The sequence below is a fragment of the Eurosta solidaginis genome, chromosome 3 (genome assembly GCF_040869045.1).
Source record: "Eurosta solidaginis isolate ZX-2024a chromosome 3, ASM4086904v1, whole genome shotgun sequence".
In the NCBI taxonomy this organism is placed as follows: Eukaryota; Metazoa; Arthropoda; class Insecta; order Diptera; family Tephritidae; genus Eurosta; species Eurosta solidaginis.
This window is the reverse complement of record NC_090321.1, coordinates 72282129-72302518: the sequence shown is the minus strand read 5'-3', so window position 1 is coordinate 72302518 and position 20390 is coordinate 72282129. Positions and strand designations below refer to the sequence as shown.

The 20390-nt window shown below is 39.0% G+C and overlaps 1 protein-coding gene across 7 annotated transcripts in view; it reads right to left on the bottom strand.

Annotated features, from left to right (window-relative positions):
• Positions 1-20390, bottom strand: part of Dyb (Dystrobrevin) — a 352841-nt gene that overhangs the window by 202231 nt on the left and 130220 nt on the right. The gene's annotated exons all lie outside the window — the stretch shown is intronic.

The window sequence follows — 20390 nt, the reverse complement described above, 5'->3', positions numbered from 1 at the left end:
GATTATAGTATAATCCGCTACAGGGCAATCATATGCCTTTCGAAAATTCGCCTAAGAATTCTAACAGCCATTCTAATAGGACATTGTAGACTGAACAGCCATATGCAGAAATTGGGCATACAATTGAATGACACCTGCCTATTCTGTAATCAGTCAGCGGAGACGGCGGAACATATCATCTTGAACTACTAAGCTTCATCAAAGAAGTCGGCCTGGATGAGGTGCTGTGAAGGAGATGAGGGCACATCAGACCAATGCTCACAGTGCACACCTCAACAATTATCTATTAATATATCTGAAAATCGTTGATGAGGCCTAATTCAGAAGCATATGAGGCCAACAGACACTGCCCAGTAAGTCTGCCCCGCATGAGCCTACAGTCATGTCTTTTTAGTGATAAGAGTCATTTTTAGAGTACAATGTAAGACTGTACATGATCATAAAAATACGAAAAATTACACAGAAGATGGTACAACGCCGAAACCCGCGGGCCCATGTATGTTACCCTCTCTCCCGACTCAATTCACTTTAAGACGTTGTGCTGTGCTAGATGATGCCATAATGGCCGCTTGGCAATTAACATAAAGGTCGATACGGCGGCTCTCTATGTTGTTGTTGTATAATGCCTCTTAGCAAACAAGATCAAACCTGTCTTCTCCGCGTTGGCAGTCAACCCGACGTCAGACGAGCATGCATGCACATCCTGTAGCGCCCGATACATAATATCTCTTATTGTTGACAGTCATTTTAGCCTTGTCATTACTGCACCGTCATCTAAGAACGCCATGAGTCGAACCCCCTTCGAACCTGAGCAGTTGGTTGATAACCAGCGTCTACAGCATAGCTAATAATATCCTATTTTCGTGGCATCATGAACCTCCCGAAACAATCTTACTGCCTTTACCAGCGTCCTGCCCCTCCTTTTCCGGCACACACACTCGCGTAAGGAGTCATCAACTCCTAGTCCCCATACCATGCGCTGCGTATGTCAGCTTAGAACCTTTATGATCGAGAAAATGGAGGCAGCGATGTATGATGAACTCGATCGCGCAATCGATGATGAAGAAGTTCTGCTTACTTCAAACTAGAAAAAGAAGCGAAAATGTGGGTTTTATGGTGAACGAGGACAAAACGTAGCACCTAAGGGCTTATTATGTAACTCGATTATGAACTCGATTTCAAAAAAAAAAAAAATGTATGTGACTTGATAGCTTTCAAATCGCATTTCCAATCGAATGGAGTTACATAATAAGGCCCCTGCCATCATCAAGCAAAGAGTTGGCGCATTTTTCGCTTTTCCAACCACGCCACTGTCGCCAGCCATAATTTCGAAATATAAAAAAACTTGGTTTATTTGGGAATCAGCATTAACACAAGCGACATCAGCTTATAAATCCAGCGAAGAATCGCAATTAAAAAGTAAATTCCTCTCTCGGCAAACGAAAACCCTGCTATACAAGTCACTTATCGTACCCGTCCTGCTATATGGTGCAGAAGCATGGACCGTGACAACATCAGATGAGGCGGCTCTGGAAGTGTTCGAGAGAGTTCCTCGAAAGATTTGTGGATCTCTACGCGTTGGCGAGTACCGAAGAACGTTTAATGATAAGCTACCAGCTTTGCGCAGGCATCAACATAGTCGAGCGAATTAAAACACAGCGACTATGCTGGCTTGAACATGTTATGCGAATGAAAGATGATGCTCCGCCTAAGAAAGTATTTTTATCGTAACACGCCCATGGAAGCAGAGTAAGAGGGTGACCCTCACAACGTTGGAAGGACCAAGTGGAAGACGATTTAAATTCCCTTTGTGTGACCAATTGGCGCCGTTACTGACTTACTGTCTTACTGTCCTACCGATTTCAGTTCCTTGGATCTTCTTCAGGCCGACTTGGACTCGTTCCAATGTTGGTGCACAACAAATTTACTAGCTTTAAATTGCTCTAAATGTAAGCATATGACATTTCACCGAGTGAAGCCAGCATTGAAATCTTATGTAATAGATGGTACGCCTTTGGAGCGTATATCTAGGTGTCCTTTTTGATCCGAAATTGAATTTTAACATGCATATTTCATCTATAGCCAACAAAGCTTTGGGTTTACTTGGATTTGTTAAAAGATGGGCTAAAGAGTTCGATGATCCGTACCTCACTAAGGTTCTTTACACATCGCTGGTTCGTCCAATACTCGAGTATTGCTCATGCGTTTGGTCCCCTGTTTCTCAAAAGCATATAAAGCGTCTTGAGTCAGTTCAAAAGCAATTTTTGATATTTGCATTGCGCGGCCTTAATTGGGACTCAAGTCTCCACCTTCCTCCATACAGAAGTAGACTTCTTCTTATTAACTTACCCACTCTGGAAAATCGGAGAATATTACTGGGGGTATTGTTCATCCATAAGCTCATTATTGGAGAAATTGATTCCGCGGACCTCCTCACCCGCTTGTTTTTTGCGGTTCCCCCTAGAGTATCCAGACACTACGTTCCTTTCTATTTACCCCTTTGTCGACGAAACTTTGCTAAAAATAATCCTCTTCTTATCTGGTGCGCGCACTACAATGACTTGTATAGCTGCATCAGCCTTGAATGTACTTTTGCCACAATACGTAATGCAGTACTTGCCTATCTAATTTAAGAGATACAAGCTAATTTAATTTGCCGGCATTTTATTCCTTCGATAAAAAACAGGAACTATTTCGCTTAAGGATGGAGGAACATTTATCAACATGTATCATTAAAAAGGAACAAGACAGTACTGTGTTGATTGGAATCTGGTGCATTCCAACAACGTAAAAAACATGCTTTTTCATGAGTCACTGACCGGAATCGTATGCATTCCGGCAGTATAATCTTATGGGTCAGGCATCGAGCTGATTGGAATCCGGTGCATTCCAACAACACAGGTCATGTTACTTTTTTATGCCTTGTGATGGCGTATCCTCATTACACTACTCTTAGCACTGCCGGATTCCCATGACATGCTGATTGGAATCTTGTTGCATTCCAACAGGGAGATTGGAATCCACTGCATTCCGATATCATGCTGAGCGGAATCTGATGCATTCCGCCAGTATAAGATTTCAGCATAAGATCTTATTTCTACTCATATTTCTTATTATTATTATATTTTGAAATTAAATAGTAATGTTCATTAATATTTCTTTGTTTGTAATATAACATTGTTGAAATCTCGATATATCTTAAATTTTATCTTTTGAGTTGTATATTTATATATCTTTTATATTATGCAGTCGACCATAGTTTGTCGTCGACTTTAAATAATAAATAAATAAATAAATAAATAATCCATCAAAACAGCGGCTTCCGCACCTTGTTGAACGGCCATAACCGTTTAAACGGTTAAGCGCCAATTAAGTAAATAAGTTCTTAGTCACCGACATCCCGCCGAACTCCTATGAGGCGGAATGCAATCCCCTTAACCGCTCTAGTAGTTCGGCTAAGCTCTCACACCATCGACAAGGTGCATGCCTTAGTGAATATTCACGCGGTAGGTATGCCTGTCGTAAGAGGTGACTAAAACACCAAATTGATTCAAGGGGTTGTGTAGCACAACCCTCTTAAGGGGTTGCCAGCGCAATATATAGCTTCTCCAACCCAATTGTCAACCTCACCTACCCATGACTAATCCTGTTTCATTAACAGCCGAGGATCTGGCGACCCCGAACTCCCGATGGATCTATGGGGTGGGAGGGCGGTATGACCTAGAATGTGGTCATAACAAATCCTTCCCGAGATGGTCGGGCTTGGTACAGGAACGTACCGGATCTGCATCCGGCAAAGGACCATCAACAACAACAACATAAGCTACGAGCTTTGCGTAAGCATCAACATAGTCCAGCGAATTAAAACACAGCGACTAAGCTGGCTAGGTCATGTTATGCGAATGAAAGATGAGGCTCCGGCTAAGAAAGTATTTTTATCGGAACCTACCCAAGGAAGCAGAGTAAGAGGGTGACCCTCACAGCCGAGGCTCTGGCGACCCCGAACTCCTGATGGATCTAGGGACAAACCGGATCTGCATCCGGCAAAGGACCATCTACATCGATAACACTCCCCAAAGCCTTTGGGGAGTGTCCTTATCGCTACAACAACAACAACATGCCTTAGTGAACACTAAAGTGGAACACTGAAAATCTTAGCATTATCTTATCCCTTAGCTTACCTCCTTGTTTGAAGTATTCAATATTAAATAAAAACAACAAAATAACTTAGAACTTACTTTGGATTTTCGCAGTTTTGCCTGTATTTAGGTATGTATATATATTTTAAAAAAATTTTTTTTTTTTTTAATTTTGTAAAACTGGATTATTGTGCTATATGTACTAATGTGTACTAATTATATAAATATTTTGTTTATGTACATTTATGAGTTTAAGTACATATGCACATTATTTGTAGGTATTTATAATAATTATTTAGTTATTTATTTATATATGTATAGACGTATGTAACGAATTTAGTGCAATTCCTCTTATTTGCAACCTTCTGCTAACGTTCGAATCACTAAACTGTTGAATAAATAACTCAATATTCGATAATGCAAAATGGTCTTTACTAGACTACGTTCAAAATAACACTACTATTGCTCGCCAGGTGGCTTCTTGAATCAAACTGATTGTAGCGCCTCTACTGTTGCTGCCTTTTATATTTTTTTTGATTTCCTCGTTCGCATACTTCTAGGCGCTTCTAGAATTTACTTAGTTACTGCTATAAAATTATAACTACAGATGCACGTGTATAGCTTCTCATATGCGCGTGTATATGTGAGTGACACTTCACTGCGCTTGCTAGGAGTCATATCGTATTTACTTCACGCTCCTAAATGAGTTCGGACTAATTGTTGACTTCGAATGTTTGCTGGGTTGCTTGTTTAGAATCAAAACGAAAACTTCGTAATTTCAAATGACGTATCAATTTAGTTTCTGAACTGTCATTCCAAGCAGCCTTGAATCAAATTATTTTTAAATATCTAAAAAGGATACAAGTAAGGAAGTCTAAGTTCGGGTGAAAACGAACATTACATACCCAGCTGTACACTTGAAATGCTGTTGTTGTTTCTTGGAGTTATGGCTCCCGAAACATAGAAAATTGCTTAGTCATAAAAGGGGCGGTTCCACCCTCATTTTTTATTTATTGTTAAGATATCGCATTTTGCATATATCGCTTATTTTATTCGTTCACGACCCTTTTAAATATCTTTTATATAAAAGTGGGCGTGGTCCTTAACCGATTTATTTAATTTTTCTGCAAAGCATACCTTATAGTAAAGGCAACCTCCCTGCCGAATTTTGTTACGATAGGTTTAACGATTTTTGATTTATGATTAATAATATTTGTAAAATTTATTTTATCACAAGTGGGCGGTGCCACGCCCATTGTAAAATATTTTTCAAATTTTTATCAAGAATCTCAATATCAGTCCACACGTCGAATTTCAACATTCCGGGTGCATTATTTACTAAATAATCACCGTGCACTTTCTTATCGAAACAGTCCTTAGTTTATAAAAGAAGCACATTTTTTTTATTTCCGCCTTCGGATTATCGAACTCAAAATGCAGCTTTTGACATGATTTAGCAGTCAAGCCCTCGTGAAATATCCTCTTAAAAGAATAGCAAAATAAATAATGTAAAAACTAGCAGCTTTTACACACTTTATTCTTGTACCTATCTATATTCCTCTACCGATCGATTTCCCTCTCTCCCTGCGCCCTCTATCTCACCCCTCTCACTCCTATTATTTTTCCTCTAAGCTTTTTTAGAATAGGTCGATTTCTGTTCCACTTTCCAGTAAAAAAAGGATTCTAAATATTTAACTATTTGAAAGGCGACCTATGTACCAAATTTGAAACAAATTGCACCATAAAAAATGTTTATTAGAAAAGTACTCGGTCCACTTTCCGAAAATAAAAGCTTCTTAAATAGTAACCTAGTCAGGAGGCACCCCTGAACCAAATTATATTAGGTCGACCCCTGGTCCACATTTCGGAAACAAAAGTGTCTCAGATATTAGCCAAACGAAGGACCAGATTTCAAGCAAATCGCATCTTTAATCAGATTTATTTGAAAAGGTCGGCCGCGATCAACTTCTGGAAAGAAAATTTTCTCAAATATTAACAAAGCCATAGATGGTAGTGCTGGGCTTTGTGGCTGATACCAAGGCCAAATGGGCGCTGGAGACTTTATGTAAGTTTACATGACCTTTGGATTACTCGGGAGAAGAGTTGTCCTTCCCGTAATACCAACTGCGTGGTTCGAAGGTAGATTGATGATGAGATACTGCAGCGAATAAAAACACAAAGCTTTTATGGGATTCAAGGGGTTGTGTAGCGAAATATATAGCTTCTCCAACCCAATTGTCAACCTCACCTTCGAGCGGCGAATCCCGTTTCACTAACAGACGAGGCTCTGGCGACCCCAAGCTCCTCATGGAACTTGGGGGTGGGGAGGGAGGGATGGCCTGAAGGTTTAATGTGGCCATATAAATCGTTCCCGAGATGGTCGGGCCAGCACCTTAATGGTGCTGTGTTACCGGAGCGTATCGGATCTGTATCCGACAAAGGACCATCACATCGATAACACTCCCCAAAGCCTTCGGGGAGTAACCTAATCGCTACAACAACAACAACAAAGCTTTTATTGGGTGAAAGCGCTCCGTCCCAGGAAGTGTTCCTATTGTTGTTGTTGTTATATTAACGATAAAGACGCTTCCCGAAGGCCTTGGGGGAGCGTTATCGATGTTGATGGTCCTTTGCCGGATATAGATCCGGTACTTTCCGGTAACAAAACACCATTAGAGTGCTAGTCCGAACATCTCATGGAACTAGGGGGTGGGGAGGGCGAGATGGCCTGGAAGGTTTCATGTGGTCATACTAAATCGTTCCCGAGATGGTCGGGCCTTAATAGTGCTTAGGGAAGAATGACTGATTTAATATGCGCTAAAACGTCTAGGCTGTTAAGCGCCAATTAATGAATCTAAGAAGGGAATGAAGGCCCCGCCGGAATTGCTTGAAAATTATTAAAATGGAAGGAAAGCTATGACAGTTTGGAATGCTTTACAGTACTTACGAAGAGTTATGAAGAGCATCAAATTTAAACCCGGCGGCTTAAATAAACCACGTTACACAAATATATTTAGAAGCTCCGGTATAGAAAGAATTAATATCTACAGCGGTTTGAGGATGCAAAGAATAAAAAGTGGAAAAGAAATTGGGAGAGCAACAAAAATTTCCGTTGGCGTTTCTTTCCAGTTAACAAAGTTATTAAAAATATGTTATCAATTATTTCTATATTTTATATCGAAACGAGCAATCATCGACAGTCTCAACTCGATTGTAGTACATCCGGCGGTAAAAAATTGGATCCGCTACATGTTAAGTTTCATCACATAGCGAGGCCACAAAAGATTTCTCCCAAGAATCAACTCTCTGGTGAATCAGGTGCGGCGGGAAGTACATGCCTAGGCATCTGGAGTCGGGTCAACCGCCAACGCAGGAAAAATCGATCTAGCAAATATTATTTACTAGAAAATATAAGGATCCTAATTGGATTAAGCCTAAGCTTTTCTTGTACTACAACACAAAATATCTAAAAATTATACTAGATAGTAAGTTGTCGTGGAAACTGCATGTGGAACAGAGGGCGGAAACTCCGTGGAACTGTATGCATGCAAGAGCATGCTTGGATGCAGGTGAGCCTATCGCGCAAACTCTGTCATTGGGTGTTTAAGGCAATTTACTATGGAGGCCTAGTTTGGTACACAGCCACACAAAAAATTACGTATACCAAAAAACTTAACTGGGTTTACAGCATTACATGTCATTCTGCACATCCCACCAGCTGACCTAATTACCAAAAATATGAAGCAACTGCAACGTTTCAGGCGTCGGGCAGCTTGAGAGCATAGCCATAGAAGTATAGCGCCATTAAATATAGGGCGAAAGGACTACATGGTGCCGTGCCTATGCCTCGAAAGAGATCTTGGGGCCACAATAGAGCCGGAGGATTGGCGCAATGGTGCGAAATTGGCGGACCATACTGTGACGAATATTAGAGACACTAAGTAATACTCACATCCCTAGACTGATGCTAAGTAAATGAAGTCACAACAACAATAAAACAGACAGTCATTTGTATCTATATATACAAATCAATCATTATGTCTACACATATGTACGTACACGCAGCGGAGAAGCAACGCACAAACACATGCAGATATCTTATCTGAGATGCTCCCAAAAGAATGCAATTGTAATTGTGGAAGTGTCGCTTACAAATACACGCGCATATGAGAAGCTATACACGTGCATCTGTAGTTATAATTGTATAGCAGTAACTAAGTAAATTCTGGAAGCGCCTAGAAGATGCAACGAGGAAATCAAAAATAATATAAAAGGCAGCAACAGTAGAGGCGCTACAATCAGTTTGATTTAAGAAGCCACCTGGCAAGCAATAGTAGTGTTGTGAGGTACGTTATATTGTGAAGAACTTTAATAAAGGCCATTTTGCATTATTGAATAGAGGAGTTATTCATTCAACAGTTCAGTGATTCGAACGTTAGCAGAAGATTTCAAATTAGGGGAATTGCAGTAAATTCGTTACAATTGGTGTCAGAAGAGGAATTGTTGAATAAATTCCGAAGATTGCGAATACAACTTGGACATGGCAAAGTTAAGTGAATTGACGATCCAGCTACTGAAGGAGGAGTTGGAAGTCCGTGGATTGGCTACTTTTGGCGATAAATCCCAGCTACAAAGACGACTAAGTGTAGCTATGGTATTTGAAGGAATCAATGCTGAGGAGTATGTCTTTCATTATGATAGCGACAAAACAACAACAAAAATGGAAGAAAAAAACGAAACACCGCAGACAGTGACGAGCACAATATCTGAACAAACATCGACAATGGCATCTCAGCTGGAGTCACAGGAGGCACGCATTTCAGAAATGGCGTCGCAAATGTCATCTCAATTGGAAGAACAGAAGACATATATGTTATCTCAACTGGAAGAAGAAGCACGTATATCTGGAATGTCGACAAAAATTTCGGAACAGGTATAATCGCAGCTCTTTGCGAAACTGGAAGAGCAGGATGCAAAAATTTTACAACTCGAGGACAAAATTGGTGCCGAGATAGAAGCGTTGAAGGGTCTTATGCAACAGTTACAACTAAATCGCCCAGCTGTTCCAGCGAGCAATCCGAAGGTAAAAACTCCATCTTTTGACGGCTCTGTTCCTTTCGAGGTATTCAAGCTTCAATTTGAGACGACGTCAGCAGTGAACAACTGGAATGCTGAAGATAAAGTTGCTGCACTGTTCGTGGCATTGAAAGGGCCTGCAGCTGGAATCTTACAGACAATTCGAGAGTACGAACGGAACAACTGTGAAACATTGATGAGCGCTCTAGAGAGACGTTACGGAAGCGAGCATAGGAAACAGATATTTCAAATTGAGTTGCAAAATCGTTACCAAAAGGCGAATGAGACTTTGCACGAGTTTGCGTCGGATGTTGAAAGATTGGCTCATCTCGCAAATGCAGATGCAACCGTGGAATACACCAAGTGGGTTAAAATTCAGAGCTTTATAAATGGAATACGAGATGCCGAAACGAAACGAGCTACAGCGAACCCAAAGCCAACATTTGCTGAAACGGTATCCCATGCACTGACTCAGGAAACAGCGTCACTTTTGAGTAAGCCCGCATACAAAGCTCATCGCGTGGAAGTGGAAAGGCCAGATTGGGTAGACACAATTTTGGAAGCACTAAAGGGATTACAACAAAAAAATGCCGGAGTTATGAAGTGTTCAAAGTGCGGTAACCCAAGTCACATTGCACGTCGTTGCAGCCCCGGTCATGGTAGTTCCATCTTGGCTGGTCGTAAACGCAAAGCTGGAGGAGATAAGCAAGAGCGAGTCAAATGTAAAGATCGAGAACTTGCCCCAGCTATTGAATTTCGTGTGATACCTATCTCGCAAACTGGAAGGAAATCGAGCAGCCTTACCGTCAAAGGAAATGTGGATGGCAAGGAGCGTGTACTGACTGTAGATACGGGCGCATCTCATTCTTTAATCCGATCCGATTTGGTCAACAGGAGAGTAAAGCCATTACCTGGAGCAAGATTGTGTACGGTCACTGGCGAGTATAACCAAGTCCAGGGAGAAGTGATTTGTGAAGTCTTAATTGGAAAGGTCACAGTTCTACACAAATTCGTTGTGGCGAAGATCGTTGATGAAGTCATATTGGGAATGGACTTCTTGGTTGACCATGACATCAGGATCGACATGCAGAGAAGGATTATGCGTTATAAGAACCAGGATGTGCCACTTAACTTCAGTTTGGAAAAAGGGTTCAGTAGTAATCGAGTACTGGTGGAGAAGAGTCGACAGAGACCACGAAATTCAAAGTAAAGGTTGATGGAACGAATGGGCCAAACAAAGCAAATTCAAAGATACCTGCGAGAGAAACACTGGCATTGACAAACCCTAATGGATGCACTTAAACGACTGAAAGAATTTTTCAGAAAGGATGCAAAGGTGGTTTCGAGCCAGCGCGCACTACTGTTGTGAAATGTCAAGACGATACTGATGATGGAAAGTCAATCCGTCAAGATCAAGCTCTGCGAAGTAGTTCTTCATTGATCAAACAAGAGAGTGCGAGGAAACGATCCAGGAAGTAGTAAGATGAAACCCAGGAACGATGAGAACAATAATTCAGAAGGTTTCTTGGAGGGAGATTTGGTACTGTTATACAACCCTCACCGGCGGAAAGGTGTTCCATCCAAATTTCGATGCTGTTGGGAAGGCCCGTACAAGGTTTTGAAGAAGATCAGTGATACCATTTACCGCATACAAACCATTGGGAAACCACGAAGTAGAAGAGTGGTACATTTGGAGATGCTAGCGGCGTTTAGATCGAGAGATTTGTCTGATCGGGACGATCAGAATTAGGTGGAGGGCAGTGTGACGAATATTAGTGACACTAAGTGATACTAACATCCCTAGTCTGATGCTAAGTAAATGAAGTCACAACAACAATAAAGCAGACAGTCACTTGTATCTACATATACGAATCAATCATAATGTCTACATATATGTACGTACACCAGCGGAGAAGCAATGCACAAACACATGCAGATATCTTATCTGAGATGCTCCCAAAAGAATGCAATTATAATTGTGGAAGTGTCGCTCACAAATACACGCGCATATGAGAAGCTATACACGTGCATCTGTAGTTATAATTTTATAGCAGTAACTAAGTAAATTCTGTAAGCGCCTAGAAGATGCAACGAGGAAATCAAAAAGAATATAAAAGGCAGCAACAGTAGAGGCGCTACAATCAGTTTGATTTAAGAAGCCACCTGGCGAGCAATAGTAGTGTTGTGAAGTACGTTATATTGTGAAGAACTTTAATAAAGGCCATTTTGAACATATTGACATATTGAATAGTGGAGTTATTTGTTCAACATTTCAGTGATTCGAACGTTAGCAGAAGATTGCAAATAAGGGGAATTGCAGTAAATTCGTTACAATACTATACACATGTACATCGGCGGCCACCGTGGTGTGATGGTAGCGTGCTCCGCCTGCTACACCGAGGATTCTGGGTTAACGCCCTGGGCAAAGCAACATCAAAAATTTTAGAAATAAGGTTTTTCAAATTGAAGACAATTTTTCTAAGTGGAGTCGCCCTTCGGCAGTGTTTGGCAAGCACTCCGATTGTATTTCTGCCATGAAAAGCTCTCACTGAAAACTAATCTGTCTTGCAGATGCCGTCGGCATAAAACAAGTAGGTCCCGCGCGCCAATTTATAGGTAAAATTAAAAAGGAGCACGATTGGAAGAGAAGCTCGTAGAGTAGTAAGTAGATCCTACAGGCTGCCAAATCACTGCAGTGTCTTCAGGCGAAAATTGTAGCCTCTAAGAAAGTAGAAAAAATTCTGGAAAAAGCATGCTTAAGCTGCAGTCGCGTCAGTATATATATTGATAGACAAGCGGCGATCAAGGCAATAATATCAAACATCTGCAAATCCTACGACGTTCGATACAGTTGGTCTTATCTTTCAACAGAGAAGACTTAAGGCTCATGATGGGCATACTAACTGAACACTGCCTACTGGGTCGCATGCTTATAAGTTAGGCCTCGTCGGTGACAGCAGATGTGCGAGCTGCAGGAGGAAACGGTTGAGCACGTTTTGTCGCCAGATCTCGAGGGAGCATTTAAGCTACGTCCTAGAAAAATTTTAGTATTTGCCAAGAGGACGGACTTTATTACTCTATGGACACATTCAGTCTATGTAAGGTCTTGACTGAACAGCCAGTTCAACCTAACCTAGCAAAAGAAAATATAAGCTAATAATTGGTAAAATTTACCAATAATTTTTACTGTTATTTTGGTGTATGCAAGTTCATGAAAAAAAAAAATATGTAACAAAGTTGCATTTTTTAAATCACTGCTTGCGAATGACTTCTTAAGCTTATTTTTATTATTTTTATACTCAGTTGAGCAGAGCTCACAGAGTATTTTAAGTTTGATTGGATAACGGTTGGTTGTACATATATAAAGGAATCGAGATAGATATAGACTTCCATATATCAAAATAATCAGGATCGAAAAAAAATTTGATTGAGCCATGTCCGTCCGTCCGTCCGGCGGTCCGTCCGTCCGTGAACACGATAACTTGAGTAAATTTTGAGGTATCTTGATGAAATTTGGTATGTAGGTTCCCGAGCACTCATCTCAGATCGCTATTTAAAATGAACGATATCGGACTATAACCACGCCCACTTTTTCGATATCGAAAATTTCGAAAAACCGAAAAGGTGCGATAATTCATTACAAAATACAGATAAAGCGACGAAACTTGGTAGATGGGTTGAACTTATGACGCAGAATAGAAATTAGTAAAATTTTGGACAATGGGCGTGGCCCGCCCACTTTTAAAAGAAGGGAATTTAAAACTTTTGCAAGCTGTAATTTGGCAGTCGTTGAAGATATCATGATGAAATTTGGCAGGAACGCTACTCCTATTACTATATGTACGCTTAATAAAAATTAGCAAAATCGGAGAAGGACCACGCCCACTTTTAAAAAAAATTTTTTTGTAAAGTAAAATTTTAACAAAAAATTTTATATCTTTACAGTATATAAGTAAACTATGTCAACATTCAACTCCAGTAATGATATGGTGCAACAAAATACAAAAATAAAAGAAAATTTCAAAATGGGCGTGGCTCCGCCCTTTTTCATTTAATTTGTCTAGGATACTTTTAACGCCATAAGTCGAACAAAAATTAACCAATCCTTTTGAAATTTGGTGGGGGCATAGATTTTATGACGTTAACTGTTTTCTCTGAAAATGGGCGAAATCGGTTGATGCCACGCCCAGTTTTTATACACAGTCGTCGGTCTGTCCTTCCGCATGGCCGTTAACACGATAACTTGAGCAAAAATCGACATATCTTTAATGAACTTAGTTCACGTGCTTACTTGAACTCACTTTATCTTGGTATGAAAAATGATCGAAATCCGACTATGACCACGCCCACTTTTTCGATATCGAAAATTACGAAAAATGAAAAAATACTATACCAAATACGAAAAAAAGAATTGGATTGTTTTATTGACGCGAAATATAACTTTAGAAAAATTTTTATAAAATGTTTGTAACACCTACCATATTAAGTAGAAGAAAATGAAAAAGTTCTGCAAGGCGAAATAAAAAACCCTTAAAATCTGGGCAGATATTATATATATAAATAAATTAGCGGTATCCAACAGATGATGTTCTGGGTCACCCTGGTCCACATATCTGGAAAACGCCTTCACATATACAACTACCACCACTCCTTTTAAAACTCTCATTAATACCTTTAATTTGATACCCATAACATACAAACTCATTCTAGAGTCACTCCTGGTCCACCTTTATGGCGATATCTCGAAAAGGCGTCCACCTATAGAACTAGGCTCCACGCCCTTTTAAAATACTCATTAACACCTTTCATTTGATACCCATATCGTACAAACATATTCTAAAGTCACCCTTGGTCCACCTTTATGGCGATATCTCGAAAAGGCGAACACCTATAGAACGAAGGCCCACTCCCTTTTAAAAATACTCATTAACACCTTTCATTTGATACCCATATCGCACAAACAAAGTCTAGAGTCACCCCTGGCCACCTTTATTGCGATACCTCGAAAAGGTGTCCACCTATAGAACTAAGGCCCACTCCCTTTTAAAATACTCATTAACTCCTTTCGTTTGATACCCATATTGCACAAACGAATTCTAGAGTCACCCCTGGCCCACCTTTATGGCGATATCTCGAAACGGCATCCACCTATGGAACTAAGGATTACTCCCATTTAAAATACTCATTAACACCTTTCTTTTGATACCCATATTGTACAAACAAATTCTAGGGTCACCCCTGGTCCACCTTTATGGCGATATCTCGAAACGGCGTCCACCTATGGAACTAATGATTACTCCCTTTTAGAATACTCATTAACACCTTTCATTTGATACCCATATCGTACAAACGCATTCTAGAGTCACCCCTGGTCCACCTTTATGGCGATATCTCGAAAAGGCGACCACCTATACAACAACCACCACTCTCTTTTAAAACCCTCATTAATACCTTTAATTTGATACCCATATCGTACAAACACATTCTAGAGTCACCCCTGGTCCACCTTTATGGCGATATTTCGAAACGGCATCCACCTATAGAACTAAGGCCCACTCCCTTTTAAAATACTCATTAACCATTCGTTTGATGCCCATATTGTACAAACAAATTCTAGGGCCACCCCTGGTCCACCTTTGTGGCAATATCTCGAAACGGCGTCCACCTATGGAACTAAGGATTACTCCCTTTTAAAATACTCATTAACACCTTTCATTTGATACCCATATCGTACAAACGCATTCTAGAGTCAACCCTGATCCACCTTTATGGCTATATCCCTAAATGGCGTCCACCTATAGAACTATGGCCCACTCCCTCATAAAATACTCTTTAATGCCTTTCATTTGATACACATGTCATATAAACACATTCCAGGGTTTCCCTCGGTTCATTTTCCTACATGGTTATTTTCCCTTATGTTGTCACCATAGCTCTCAACTGAGTATGTAATGTTCGGTTACACCCGAACTTAACCTTCCTTATTTGTTTTATTTAATATTTAATATTTTAACAACTAAAATTAGCCTTGTGGTTTACATATAAAATATTCACGCAGCAATTTATTTCCTTTAACATTTTAAAATTCATTTATTTCTTATATTAAAACATTCACTGTAATGTAACGTGCAAAATATATGCATTACAAACTAAATATGTCAGCCACTAAAATTTAGAATTTTTGTGTGTTATGATAGGCTTTTCTTGACCATAATGTTGCTTTTAGTGCAAGTAAAACTCCACTATTACGTCCCAACGTTTCGCTAAGCACCTTAGCTTCCTCAGGGGCGAAACTGCATTTATTTAAATATTTTTTCAATTTACCAACGTAATTTGACACGAAATTAGAGAATTTTTTATTTTCGGTAATTTTTACTAGTTTTATATTTTTTATTTAATTATTTACGAGCCTTTATTTTGCATTCTTAATTAATTAAAAATTATTTAATTCTCTTTTTCGCTTTGCATAAATTAAATTAAATAGACTTATGTATGTATAAGTACATATGCTGTTGCCACTTATAAATAAATTAGCGTCCAATAAAAAGTTTTACAAAATCAAGAAATTTAACTCTCAATATTACAAACTTAGTATAATTAAGAAAAATTTGTTCACATGACGCAAACAAGTAAGAGTCGAAATAAATATATTTCATAAGTTAGTTTCGACTTCGGCCAATTCGATTCAATTTTGTCTACAGTTTAGAGAAAACTAAACCTTAGCAAATGTTTGAGGAACAAATTATTTTCTGAATTTGGTCTAAACTACAGGGAGGATTTTTAAGAAATGTTTCTCAAAATCAAGTGTTTCCGTAAGGATTACATTTGCGCATGTAGTAAAGAATTAGCGATTGAAAAGCGTTTTTGGAAGAAATAGTTTTTTGCGTTTTGTTGTAAAACATGGACACCAATTTCAAACATATATTCGAAAAGAAGAGCGTAAAATCATACCCAATCACCAGTTTGGCTTCAGAAGAGGGCACGGAACAATTGAGCAGGTCCACAGACTCACCGAGCAAATATACGACGCTTTTGAGAAGAAAAAATACTGCACATCTGCTTTTCTAGATATTTCTCAAGCTTTTTATCGCGTATGGCATGACGGACTACTATATAAAGTAAAATACACCCTCTCTATAAACTACTTCTTATTTATACAATCATATCTAAAAGATCGTTATTTCTTCGTAAAACAAGGTGTGGAGCAGACTGCCCTTTATGAGTGCTTAGCAGGCGCCCCGCAAGGCAGTGTAATGGGCCCAATACTCTATCTACTTTACACGTATGACCTCCCAATAGCAGAAGGTGTCACTATAGGCACGTTTGTCGATGATACTGCGGTGCTGGCCGTTGACCCTAACCCTAGCGTGGCTTGATTCAAGCTCCAAGGAAGTTTAAATAAAATTACCCGTTGGCTGAAAGAATGGAGGATCAAACCCAATGAATCAAAATCCGTTCAAGTGACGTTTACTACCAAACGTAACACTTGCCAAGCCGTTAAACTCAACGATATTAATATACCACAAAGCGACGAAACAAAGTGCCTTGGTATGTACCTCGACAGAAAATTAACCTGGAGCACCACATATTCAACAAAAGAAAAGCCCTTGGTATCAAACTAAGAAATATGTATTGGCTTATGAACCGAAATTCACAATTATCAGTTGATAACAAAGTCCTGCTTTACTCAGTCATCATAAAACCCATATGGACATATGGAATACAACTGTGGGGAACTGCAGCAAAGTCAAACATAGAAATTCTCCAAAGATTCAAATCGAAAACCCTTAGAATGATTGTAAACGTATCCTACTATGAGACTAACAACCAGCTACACCGGGGTCTAAAGGTTCCAACAATAGCTGAAGAAGTCAAAGAGTATGCTATTTCATGCAACACGAGGCTTCTAGCTCACCCCAACCCATTCATTCTAGCCCTGTCAGCAAGACCAACTAATTTCACGCGCCTGAAAAGAAAGTCAATCACAGATATTCAACTATGATGAATTCTGAAAAAAATGGATGCACTACTGAGAGCAATTCACCCATGCCCATCAAGGTTATTAAGTTTAATTAATTATGAATTACTTTAAAAAAACCACAAATTTGTTAAATGTATTCTATTTATACAGTTGGCAAAATATTTTGGGTGCTAAAAAAAAAGGTTCGAAAACTCGAGTACTGTTAAAAATTTATATGGAAATTTTGAAATCGTTACTACATTTTTTATACCGAAAGGAGTTGTGGATTGCCTTCCATCAATTGTTTTATTCTTTATTAAAAAAAAAAATTGAAAAATCCCTGGCAGGTGAATTTGGAAGTTCAAAACTTACTTTTTAGACTAAAATTGATTTTATTACAAAACTTCATACCCAATACGCTTTTGAAATTTCAGAGAAAAAATTTCGAAAATTTCGAGATATTGGTTTACGTATTTTTCTTCAACTTCTATTTTCTAAAATATACGATATAAAGAAAAAATTTAAGAAAATTATATGTACAGCTCCGAACACTAAAACTGAGGTTAACATTGTTACCATATTGGATGCATTACTTTCTTTTTAATTTATTTTAGAAAAAAAAACTTTTATATCGTTAACTATGCACATCAATTTCTAAAACATTTTCGAAAATGTTCGAAAATTTGAGTAAAGTTAAAAAATCTCAGTGAAAATCTCGAAATTTTTACTTAGAATTTGCAGAATCTGAACAAAATTTTCAAACATTTGAAGATTTAAAACACTTCTCGCATTTTCGAATGTTTTTGCAAACGTTTTTGATAATACATGAAGCTACACAGGGGTGGTTTGTTTGACTGATAAATTACTATTTCTATTCCTCTTTATTATTATTTAAACTATGTCAAAACAAAAACAATTGTTAATTATTATATTAATTTGCTGTCTTCAAGACCGAGTTTGTTATTTTTGTAAAATATATATTTTACAACTTATTTTATATTAAATTATTATACATAGAAAACTAGTACATTAAATTTGTGGAAATAGTCGGCCATACGGTCTATGAACTTTGCTTTTTTTTCTAATTTGTTCGTTTTTATATACAATAATCTATATATATAAAAGAAAGTGGTGTTAGTTCCACTACGCATAACCCAAGAACGGATGAACCGATTTGGCTGAAAATTGGTGTGGAGGGAGCTTAGAACCTGGGAACGGACATATGATACTTTTTATTCGGGCTAGGGTCTTGAGATCAAAACGTGGGTAATCCTGCGATGTGTTTGTACAATATGGGTATTAAATGGAAGCTGTTTATGAGTACTTTGATACTGGGTATTTTTCGTACCCCTGGGTGACTAGGGTCTCGAGATATAGGCCAAAACGTGGACCCGGGCACCCCTGGAATGTGTTTATACAATATGGATATCAAATGAAAGCTGTTGATGGATGCTTTAGTACAGGGTAGTTTTCATACATATTGGTGACTAGGATCTCGAGATATAGGCCAAAACGGGGACCCGGGCACCCCTAGAATGTGTTTATACAATATGGATATCAAATGAAAGCTGTTGATGAGTGCTTTAGTACAGGGTAGTTTTCATACCTATTGGTGACTAGGGTCTCGAGATATAGGCCAAAACGTGGACCCGGGCACCTCTAGAATGTGTTTATACAATATGGATATCAAATGAAAGCTGTTGATGAGTGTTTTAGTACAGGGTAGTTTTCATACCTATTGGTGACTAGGGTCTCGAGATATAGGCAAAAACGTTGATCAGGGTAACACTAGGATGTGTTTTTAAATAATGGATATCAAATTGAAGCTGTTGATGTGTGCTTCACTACAGATCATTTTTTATACCGCTGGGTGACTTGAGTATCGAGGTATAGGCCAAAACGTGGACCCGGATACCCCGAGACAATGTTTATACAATATGGATATCAAATGAAAGCTGTTAATGAGTGCTTTACTACAGGGTAGTTTTCATACCTATTGGTGAATAGGGTCTCGAGATATAGGCCAAAACGTGGGCCCGTGAACGCCTAGATAGTGTTTTTACATTATGGGTATCAAATTGAAGATGTTGATGAGTGCTTTAGTACAGGGTAGCTTTCATACCTATTGATGACTACGGTCTCGAGATATAGCCCAAAACGTGGGCCCGTGAACGCCTAGATAGTGTTTGTACATTATGGGTATCAAATTGAAGCTGTTGATGAGTGCTTTAGTACAGGGTAGTTTTCATACATATTGGTGACTAGGATTGGCTGAAAATTGGTGTGGAGGGAGCTTAGAACCTGGGAACGGACATATGATACTTTTTATTCGGGCTAGGGTCTTGAGATCAAAACGTGGGTAATCCTGCGATGTGTTTGTACAATATGGGTATTAAATGGAAGCTGTTTATGAGTACTTTGATACTGGGTATTTTTCGTACCCCTGGGTGACTAGGGTCTCGAGATATAGGCCAAAACGTGGACCCGGGCACCCCTGGAATGTGTTTATACAATATGGATATCAAATGAAAGCTGTTGATGGATGCTTTAGTACAGGGTAGTTTTCATACATATTGGTGACTAGGATCTCGAGATATAGGCCAAAACGTGGACCCGGGCACCCCTAGAATGTGTTTATACAATATGAATATCAAATGAAAGCTGTTGATGAGTGCTTTAGTACAGGGTAGTTTTCATACCTATTGGTGACTAGGGTCTCGAGATATAGGCCAAAACGTGGACCCGGGCACCCCTAGAATGTGTTTATACAATATGGATATCAAATGAAAGCTGTTGATGAGTGCTTTAGTACAGGGTAGTTTTCATACCTATTGGTAACTAGGGTCTCGAGATATAGGCAAAAACGTTGATCAGGGTAAAACTACGATGTGTTTTTAAATTATGGATATCAAATTGAAGCTGTTGATGTGTGCTTCACTACAGATAATTTTTTATACCGCTGGGTGATTTGGGTCTCGAGGTATAGGCCAAAACGTGGACACGAATACCCCGAGACAATGTTTATACAATAGGGATATCAAATTGAAGCTGTTGATATGTGCTTTAGTACAGAGTAAGTTTTACACCGCTAGGTGACTAGGGTCTCGAGATATAGGACAAAACATGGACCCGGATACCCCTAGAATGTGTGTGTATTATGGATATCAAATAGGAGCTGTTGCTGAGATCTTTAAAGTAATTTTCATTGTGATATT